The sequence below is a fragment of the Vulpes vulpes genome, chromosome 1 (assembly GCF_048418805.1).
Source record: "Vulpes vulpes isolate BD-2025 chromosome 1, VulVul3, whole genome shotgun sequence".
NCBI classification, from domain to species: domain Eukaryota; kingdom Metazoa; phylum Chordata; class Mammalia; order Carnivora; family Canidae; genus Vulpes; species Vulpes vulpes.
The window spans coordinates 187,890,210-187,901,209 of NC_132780.1; the positions used below are offsets into that span (position 1 = coordinate 187,890,210).

Consider the following 11,000-nt stretch of genomic DNA (forward strand, 5'->3'; position numbering starts at 1 on the left):
AGAAGCAGGCTCCATGCAGGGAGCCCGATGTGGGACTCGATCCCAGGTCTCCAGGATCAGGCCGCAGGCTGAAGGCAGTGCCAAACCACCAAGCCACCAGGGCTGCCCGGATTGGCAGAATTAATATTGTGAAAATGTCAATGTTACCCAGGGCAATTTACACATTTAATGCAATCCCTATCAAAATACCATGGACTTTCTTCAGAGAGTTGGAACAAATCATCTTAAGATGTGTGTGGAATCAGAAAAGACCCTGAATAGCCAGGCGAATATTTAAAAAGAAAACCATAGCTGGGGGCATCACAATGCCAGATTTCAGGTTGTACGACAAAGCTGCGGTCATCAAGACAGTATGGTACTGGCACAAAAACAGACACATAGATCGATGGAACAGAATAGAGAATCCAGAAGTGGACCCTCAACTCTATGGTCAACTAATATTTGACAAAGCAGGAAAAACTATCTACTGAAAAAAGACAGTCTCTTCAATAAATGGTGCTGGGAAAATTGGACATCCACATGCAAAAGAATGAAACTAGATCATCCTCTTACACCAGACACAAAGATAAACTCAAAATGGATGAAAGATCTAAATGTGAAACAAGATTCCATCACAATTCTAGAGGAGAACACAGGCAACACCCTTTCTGAACTTGGCCACAGTAACTTCTTGTAAGATACATCCATGAAGGCAAGAGAAAAAAAAAGCAAACATGAACTATTGGGACTTCATCAAGATAAAAAGCTTCTTCACAGCAAAAGAAACAGTCAACAAAACTCAAAGACAACCTACAGAACGGGAGAAGATATTTGCAAATGACCTATCAGATAAAGGGCTAGTATCCAAGATCTATAAAGAACTTATTAAACTCAACAGCAAAGAAACAAACAATCCAATCATGAAACAGGCAAAAGACATGAACAAAAATTTCACAGGGGAAGACATAGACATGGCCAACATGCACATGAGAAAATGCTCCGCATCACTGGCCATCAGGGAAATACAAATCAAAACCACAATGAGATCCCACCTCACACCAGTGAGAATGGGGAAAATTAACAGACAGAAAACAACAAATGTTGGAGAGGATGTGGAGAAAGGGGAACCCTCTTGCACTGTTGGTGGGAATGTGAACTGGTGCAGCCACTCTGGAAAACTGTGGAGGTTCCTCAAAGAGTTAAAAGTTGATCTGCCCTACGACCCAGCAATTGCACTACTGGAGATTTACCCCCAACATACAGATGCAGTGAAATGCCGGAACACCTGCACCCCAATGTTTATAGCAGCAATGTCCACAATGGCCAAACTGTGGAAAGAGCAGCGGTGCCCATCGACAGATGAATCGATAAAGAAGATGTGGTCTATGTATACAATGGAATATTACTCAGCCATTAGAAATGACAAATACCCACCATTTGGTTCGACATGGATGGAACTGGAGGGTATTATGCTGAGTGAAATAAGTCAATTGGAAAAGGACAAACATTATATGATCTCATTCATTTGGGGAATATAAAAATTAGTGAAAGGGAATAAATGGAAAGGAGAGAAAATGAGTGAAAATATCAGTGAGGGTGACAAAACATGAGAGACACCTAACTCTGAGAAACAAACAAGGGGAATGGAAAGGGAGGTGGGCGAGGGGTTGGTGTGAAGGGGGCACTTGGTGGGATGAGCACTGGGTGTCATGCTATATGTTGGCAGATTGAACTCCAATAAAAAAAATTTTTTTTTAAAAAGATTTGGCTCATATTTAAATGCTCAACAAATACTAGTTTCTATCCCTACTTCTTGAGCCTACATTTTCTACATCAAGGCTTTCCTGTTGCTCATTTTACTATGATATTGCTAACATTAAAATGTTCAGAGTGGAAGTAATCGAATACAGTGATTTGTTTCTTCTTAGCCTCCTTCCCTTTTCCCAGGCCTAGGAATGGTCCTAGAAATGCATTTAGTTTTACAATTTCCTCAAAGGCTATAATGTCCAGCAATAGATGAGTTGGGATGCTGGGCTATTCTTCTCACTGAAAAGTACCACACAAGTTATAAAACAAAATTGGTGTGGAAGGAGAGAGGTCCATGCATATGTGGGGGTCTAGAAAGTTCCAGTCTTTCTTCATGTGACATACTAAGTTGAATTGGGGATAAGTGAGGATCTGGGCACAAGATGAGGTGCTTCCTCCCAGTGAAAATATGCTCCCCATGAGAAGGTGGGATGAGGTAGAGCTTATGGCACTAGATGAATATTTGCTATATATCCCTATCCTCTGTTAGAAAGTATTTGCAATATGAGTCATATTAATATTTATTTATTCATCTGGAGAAATGTTTTGCTTTCTGTTTTTATATTTCTGGATGCTACATTTATTTTTTCTCTTTGAAAATTCTAATGACCATCTGCAGTACTGGGAAGTAGAGAAGTTATTATGACAGCTATGTTTCAGATTTGGTTAAGATTACTGGTAAATTGCATGCATTAGCTTTTAAAAATGTGGGGCAGATTCTAAACACCTATATACTAGCTTTTAAAACAAAATGTGTCCCTCTTAAATGCTGGAAAGTTCTCAAAAAAGAAAAGAACATAAAATCTGTTCAGCATGTTTCTTTGAGAATATTTTTCAGCACGTAAAATCTTAACTTCACTTAATTGACTTTGTTTGAAAGAGAACCACGTTATTTTTCTCCAGTTAGTTGGCTTCCTTCATCCTTAACCACTCTAGAGCCACTAACACTAATGACCAACACACATTCTTGTGGAAATGTTTTTCTTCCCTAACCTGGGTTTCCTATCCTAGAATGACTGTTTTTCTATTCTTTATTTTTTTTATGTTTTCTTTGTTCCTTTTTTTCTCCTGCAAAAATATACCTTTCTGTCCTTTTTTCTCTTTTTTCTGTATCCTTTGCTCTTTAGTGAGCTCACATATTCCCATGACTTCAATGCTTATTCCTAATTATGTGATTTTCAAATATCGCTCTCAAATAACAACCATGCCTACAAGTTCTGTTTCACATTCCCAACCCTTTGATCGACAACACCCCAGAAGTTCCAATGGTATCACAATGACATCATTCCCATTTTTTCATACTGGCATTAAGAAATAAAACTAAAAGTCTTAGTTCCACATTTGATTCTTTCTTCCACTCAGTTTTTGGTAATTCAGTTATCAAATTCTATCAAAACTTTTAGTCTCCTCTTTCCTTTCATTACAACTATCATACCATATTTCATCAATTCTAACATACATATTTGTTCAAATATTAACATCTCTGAAACTGGAATATGTCCTACAATCAGTGATATATTAGGGTTGTGTCATAGTTTAATTAGCAGCGCTTTCTGTTCTTTCATTTTAGTAAATAGACTAATGATGCATCTTACAACTGATGGTGTCTTACATTTGATGTTCTGCTTTATGTAAACTCCTAATTGCCACCCTCTTTGATTTTGGTAATTGTTTTTCAAGCTCCAGTTATTCCTTTCATCATTACCAGAATATTTTTCTTATAGTACAATTCTGATCCATCACTGCCTTGGTCAAGAATGTTTGTTTATCCTCATTAGTAATTATATAAATCCAAATTATGTGTCTTGACATTCAAGGCCCTCCTATAGTTTTCTGTCACAACTCTCCTAAAAATTTCCCACTCCAGGGACATCTGGGTGGCTCAATCAGTTAAGTGTCTGACTCTTGATCTCAACTCAGGTGATGATTTTAGGATTGTGGGATTGAGCCTCATGTCGGTCTCTGCGCTCAGCATGGAGTCTGCTTGAGGTTCTCTTCCTCTCCCTCTACTCTTCCCCCTGCTTTCCCCGCCCTTCTCAATAAATAAATAAATAAATAAATAAATAAATAAATAATCTTTAAAAAATTCTCACTCCATGTACAAACTGCAATCTCTGTCAAATACACCCTGTAGTTTCTTACCTCTCTGTTACTTTGCTGAGAGCAGTGTTCTGTTTCAAATGCTACATTCTTCATTCCATTTGTTGATAACCTGTGAATAAAGGAATTTTAAATTTCACTAACTCCATGAAGACTTCCTGATATGCCCAGCCTCTATAGATTCTCTATCATTCATGGAAGGTAATATTATTATTCCCATCTAATATGAGAGAAAGTTGAGAAATTAGAGAGTTGTCGTTCAAGGGCCAGGGTAAGTGATAAAGTCAGGATTTGAACCCAGATCTGCTTACTTGAAATAATGAATTCCTTAGTTCACATGAAGTGTAAGGAAAGAGCTGTGGGAAACATCTAGGAAGAGAAGTTGAAGCCTCTGCTTTTTTGTTGTAGAAGTAGAAAGCCAGAAATAACTTAATGTAAACTTTGTATCTACTTATAGTGAAATAATCTAAGATATTCTATTTTCCACCAGGTGATTTATTATTTATGATGAGAAGAACTTAGAACCTCCAGATTTGATATATTTTATGAATCTGAACATAGCACTATAATTATCCACAGAGTATAGAAAACTACATTCAACAATGTTACCAACCATAGGCTTTGCTAATCAAAACATAAAATAAAAATTAAAGGATATACTTAAAGGATAAAATGAAAAAAGTAAAAATATGAAATTAGATATGGATATGAATACATACAAACATATAGAAAGGATAAAAATGTACAATGTACAACTCCATTTTTCCATAGGGCCCATTCACCTATTGATGGATGTTTAGGTTATTCCAACATCTTGGCTATTATGAATAAAGCCGTTTGAGTATTCTTCAACAAGATTTTGTATGGGCATATATTTTCATCTCTCTTGGGTTACTATCTGGGGATGAAATTTTTGTATTTTGTTATGTTTAACTTTATGAGAAACTGCTCAAATCTTTTCTAAAGTAGTTATATCATTTTACATTTTTAGTAACATCATATGAGTTCCAGTAAATCCACATCTTCTCCCAAAGTTAGTAGTGTCAGTCTTTTTAATTTTAGCAGTCTTGATGGAAATGTATTGGATTTCATTGTAGCTTTAATTTGCATTTCCCTGATGATTAATGATGTTAAGTATCTTAATTGGCCATTCCCTTATCTTCTATTAGGTTGTTTTCCTATTAAGTTGCATTAAAAAAAAAAACAACAACAACCTTTACTTCCTTTACCCACAGCCCTTCTGACACCAGATGCATGGATTTTTTTCCACACTGACAAATTCTCTGACAATGGAGTGTCCTAACAATTCAGTCCAGTTCTGACACTAACCAGAGTTTGTGCAGTCCCATTGATTAAAGGCTCAATCCCACAAGACTGTCTCCCACTTCAGATACCAGTTGGTATCTGTGTGTCCCAAAGTTACCCCCACCTTTTGTCTGACTTGGCTGTAAATTGGATGTTCTCATGACTGCCTCCTTGGGTTTGATAATTTGCTAGGGTGGCTGATAGGACCCAGGAAAATAGCTTACTTACTATTACTGACTTATTACAAAGGCTGTTTTCAAAGATACAAATGAACAGCCAAAGGAAGAGATACATAGGTGAAGTCTGGGAGGGTCCTCAATGCAGGAGCTTCTGTCTCTGCAGAGTTGGGGTGTTCTACCCTCCTGGCACATGGACATGTTCACCAACTTGGAAGCTCTTTGAACTCTGTACTTTTGGAATATTTATGAAGGCTTCATCACATAGGCATGGTCAATTATTAATTATCTCTTCCCTCCAGGGAATGGGGTATAGAGCTGGAAGTCCAAGTTTCTTGTCATGGCTTGGTCTTTAGTGACCAGCCACTATCCAGGAGTCTACCAAGAGTCAGTCACCTCATTAGAACAAAAGGTGTTCCTATAATATAGGAAATTCTAAAGGATTTAGGAGCTCTGTCTCAGGAACTGGGTCAAAAACCAATTAGCAGGGGCTTGGGGCAGATACCAAAATATATATTTCCTATTATTCGACAAGTTGTAAGAGATATTGATATATACTATGGATGGATATCTTTATATATATTTGTGTGTGTATGTGTGTGTAAGTCGGCCAATCTTCACTATAGTGTACATCTGAAAGTAATATTTTGCTATATGTTAACTGGAATTTAAATAAAAACTATAGAAAAATAAATTGGCCAATCTGTAGCTAGTCTTAAACAGTGTCTTTTGATAAGCCAAAGTTTTTAATATTGAGGAAGTCTAATTATTGATTTTTCTTTTGTGATGTTAAGAAATATTTGCCTATTCCAAGGTCACAGATATTTTCTCACTCTTTCTTTTAGAATTTTTAAAAGCTTAGTTTTTATGTTTATAGCTATTTTTTTTATTTTTTATTTTATTTATTTATGATAGTCACAGAGAGAGAGAGAGAGAGAGAGAGAGAGAGAGAGGCAGAGACACAGGCAGAGGGAGAAGCAGACTCCATGCACCGGGAGCCTGATGTGGGATTCGATCCCGGGTCTCCAGGATCGCGCCCTGGGCCAAAGGCAGGCGCCAAACTGCTGCGCCACCCAGGGATCCCTGTTTATAGCTATTTTATGTTAATTTTCATATGTATTGTGACATAAAGGCTGAGATTCCTATCCTTTTATATAGTTATTTGGTTTTCCACTACTGTTTGTTGAATAGTATCCATTCCCCATTCAATTGCCTTGGCCCCCTTTATTCAAAATCATTTGATATTATATTAATGAATGCATATCTGTATTCTGTTACCTTATTCTATATATTTATTCTTATGCCAATACCACATTGTCTTAATTATTCTATTTTTATAGTTAAATCCTCAACTTTAAACTTGTTATATAACCTATTAACAAATCCTTGTGTATAGACCTGCCACCTCCAGTCCATTTCCTTCCTGATTATCAAAGTTAACTTTGAACAGGATACTCCAGTGTTTGGCTTTTAGAAGTCCTTTCTTTTCAGTGACAATTTTAGAATCAGGTTGCCAAGTTCTACAATGATGCTTCTGAGGTTTTGATTGATTTTGTGTTGAATATATAGGCCAATTTGGGTAGAAATTACATCTTAACAATATTATTTATGTCTTGATCCATGAATATGATCAGACCTTTCTATCAGTTTAGATCATTAGTTTCTCTCAGCAATATTTTACAGTTTATAGTGTACAGATCTAGCATGTATTTTATCAAATTTACCCCTAATTATCTCATGTTAGAATCCAATTAAAGTGGTAATAATTACAATTTCAAGTTCTAATTTTTCATTGTCAAAGTTCAAATGCAATTGATTTTTTTATAGTCTCCTTATGTCCTGTGGACTTGCTAATTTGCTTAAAAATGATAGGGTTTTTTTTTTTTTTTTAAGACTCCTTAGGATTTTTAATGTATATGATCATGATAATGTTGTCTTAAAGTAAGGAGAGTTTTTTACTTCCTATGTTCTCTCCCTGCCTTTCGTTCCTTTCATTTTTTCTTGTTTGCCTTATTGCACTGTCTATAACTTCCTTTACATTGTGGAACAGAATGGCCGTGTGCAAACATTCTCTTTTGCCCTCCCAATTTTAGGGAAAAATATTTAATCTTTAATCATTGAAGATGAGGTTAGCTGTAGGTATTTTGTGCATACCATTTATTAGATCGAAGAAGCTCATTTCTATTACTAATTTATAAGTGAATGTCAAATTTTGTTAAATACTTTCACATCTATTGAGATAATCATGTGGTTTTCCTCCTTTGTCTGTTAATATATTGAACTACATTTGACTGATTTTCAAATTTTGAACCAACCATTGATTCCTGAGAAAAAAACTGTGGATGGTCATGGTGTGAAAATCCTTTTTAGAGATTGTTGCATTTGACTTGATAATATTTTACTGAGGATTTTTGTGTCTCTATTCATAAGAGATTGTTGTAATGTCTGTGTCTTATTTTGGTATCAAGACAATGTTAATTTTATAAATGAAGTTCAAAAGTGTCCATACTTCTACTTCCTGAAGGAGTTTATGTAGTTTTTATATTATTTCTTCCTGTAATGATTGATGGAATTCACTATTGAAGCTATTCAGGCCAGGGATTTTCTTTATTATATCTATAAGTTGAAGTGCTTTAATATTTTCAGGGCATCTCAGATTTTCTACTTTTCTCTTGAATCACTTTAGATAATTTTTTGTCTTTCAAGTAGTTTGTCTACTTGATCTGAGTGGTCAAATTTATTGTTATAAATACACTCCTGATATTTGTTCATAATTTTTTATTACTTCTAGGACCTATAGTGATAATTCCTTTTTATTTATTTATTTATTTATTTATGATAGTCACAGAGAGAGAGAGAGAGAGGCAGAGACACAGGCAGAGGAAGAAGCAGGCTCCATGCACCGGGAGCCTGATGTGGGATTCGATCCCGGGTCTCCAGGATCGCGCCCTGGGCCAAAGGCAGGCGCCAAACCGTTGCGCCACCCAGGGATCCCGATAATTCCTTTTTTATACTTGAGTTAGGTAACTTTGCACTCTCTGTCTCTCTGTAGATGTTTCTCTGTATGTCTTCGTCTGCCTGGAGTTGATCAGTTTTATCCTTTTTTTAAACAGCTTTTTGTGTTATGATTTCCCTTTTACTTGTTTTTATTTCACTTAATACAAGATTCAAAATATACAAAACACAACATGGTACAGACAGAATTGTATTGGTAGGAGACTTTATTTTTCAGAAAATTATAAATTTAAGGATGAATAATAAGGACAGGTATAGAACTAAGTAATAATGTTATATTTCATTGGGTATAAAGAGATAAATATCAAACACTTTAAAGAAAACAGCATATACCTTCTTTTAAGGAGCTAAACTATATTAGAAAAATGGTTATGTATTTGCAAATCAAAAACTAAACAAAATGTTTAAAGTAGAAAGAATGAAGGCAATATTTTCTGCTCAGAGGTAAATAAAACTAGGAAATAAAAACCCTGCCACCTGATAATTAAAAATTCATTAAAAAAATAAAAACAACTTAGGACTAAAGGAACTCCCAACCAACAATTCAGAATACTTAGAAAAAAATAATTATGTCTCTTCCTAGCAGGACCAATTGTATCCAGCTAAAATAGTACTCAAAGAAAGTATATACACTTAAGAACCTGTAGAGGTAAACCAGTCAACCTGTAAAAATAAACACCCAACTCAATTATAAAAACAAGAAAAGACTGGTTAAATGAAAGCAGAAGAAAGGAATTGACAAAAAAGACTAAAAACTGGATAACAAAAAAATTCCATAACTAAACAAACTCAAGAGCTGTTTTAGTAAAAACAACAATATCAGTAACATCAAAAGAAGACAATGAAAGTGTCCCCTGGCTGGCAGCTCAGAGGCTGCAGAATGCATGGAGTTTCTGTAAAAGACTGGAACCAGCAGGAGCTCCTCAGGGCTCTGGCAACCTTCCTCAAAAAGTCTGGGAAGCTGGAAATCCCTGAATCGGTGGACACTGTCAGGCTGGCCAAGCACAAAAAGCTTGCTCCCTAGGATGAGAACTGGTTCTACACAAGAGCTGCTTCCACAGCAGGGCACCTGTACCTCTGGGACGGGGGGTGGGGGAGTGCCCAGGGTCCCCTCTAGGACCAGGATCTGCAGGGAACATCAGAGAAATCGGGTCCTGCCCAGCCACATCCCCAGTGACTCCAAGAGCTTGACCCACACAGTCCTCCAAGTCCTTAGAGAGGCTGAAAACGGTGGAAAAGGACCAAGATGGGGGCTGCAAACTGTCCTCAGGGACAGGCAGATCTGGACAGAATCACTGGATAGGAGGCAGTTGCCAACGAGAAGCATTACAACAAAAATGCTGAGTTAATAAATTACCTCATTTGTAATCCTGAAAAAGACAATAAAAGATATCATTTTATCAGATCCAATCAATACGTGAGAATAGTTTAGTTGATCCAGTCAATAAATGAGAATAAAGAAATAACCAGATCTTTGGAGGAAATTAGAGTCGTAGGAGGCCGTAATGAACATGAGACTCTGTCTGAAGATATAAATAGAGGAAACTATGAATATATTTTAAGTATAATTAAAAAAATGAATTTAGAAACGTAGAAATTCTAAACAAGCCAATTACCATAGGAGAAAGAGAGAAAGTTATGGAAGAACATTATGACTAAGTATATCAGGACAAGATATATTACATGGGAAATCTATTGGGTCATTAAATAAAAATACTTTTAAATGCTGCAAACCCTTCCTTAGCCTGGAAGAAAGAGTTGTGGTTGGAGGTTCAATTACAAAGTAAGTTTTCTCTTGACTCCTACTGTCCTCTGAAATTATATTGTTTAGTGAGCATGTTGTTTTTCTTTTCTTTAAAATTCCTGGTCACACTGAAATAATAAAACACTGCATTAGTTTAGCAATTAGAATGTCCACTTTCAAGAAGAATCAATATTCTGATTTTCTTCTATTTCCCTCTCCTTCAGAAAGGACTTACTGCTGATAGAAACAGGTAGGCAATGATGAGGAAGTCAACGTCTTTCTACTGCAACTAGTTTCAGGCCACTAAATTTTTGCAAGTTCTTCCAAGTGTTCTGTCTTACAAAACACTTTGGTAGTTCCTACTTCATACCTTAGGGTCTTGATCAAAATTTCTATTGTTAACACTGTGACATAAAAATGATTCAACAAAATTCACTAAATGAATAATTTCAGTGAGAGAAATCATAAGAGTTGTGAAGACATTAAAAACACCTTTGATAAAATTCAATATCTATTTAAATATTTTTAACAAAGTAGGATTGAATGGATAATTTCCTAACTTGATAAAATATATTTATCTCAACCCTCAAACCAGCACAATAATTAATGTGTCTTTTAGTGTGGTGATGTCCATTATCACCACTATTACTTAACATATTACTTAACATGTAACATCAGTCTCAACAATTAGAAGAGAGAAAGATGTAAAAGTGAAAAGCAAAAGATAACATGATTATTTTTCTCAACAAATGGTATAATATGATACCCGGACAATCCAGAGAATCAAATCTAAGAAAATCAATAATGTTTCTGGGGGTCATTCTATAGAAAAATAATAACCAAAATCAGTGATCTTTTTATGAAGTTACATAAAA

At 35.7% G+C, this 11,000-nt stretch overlaps 1 pseudogene; it reads left to right on the forward strand.

Annotated features, from left to right (window-relative positions):
* Positions 1 to 9,261: 9,261 nt before the first annotated feature.
* Positions 9,262 to 9,813, forward strand: LOC112923142 (small ribosomal subunit protein eS19 pseudogene; annotated as a pseudogene).
* Positions 9,814 to 11,000: the final 1,187 nt, after the last annotated feature.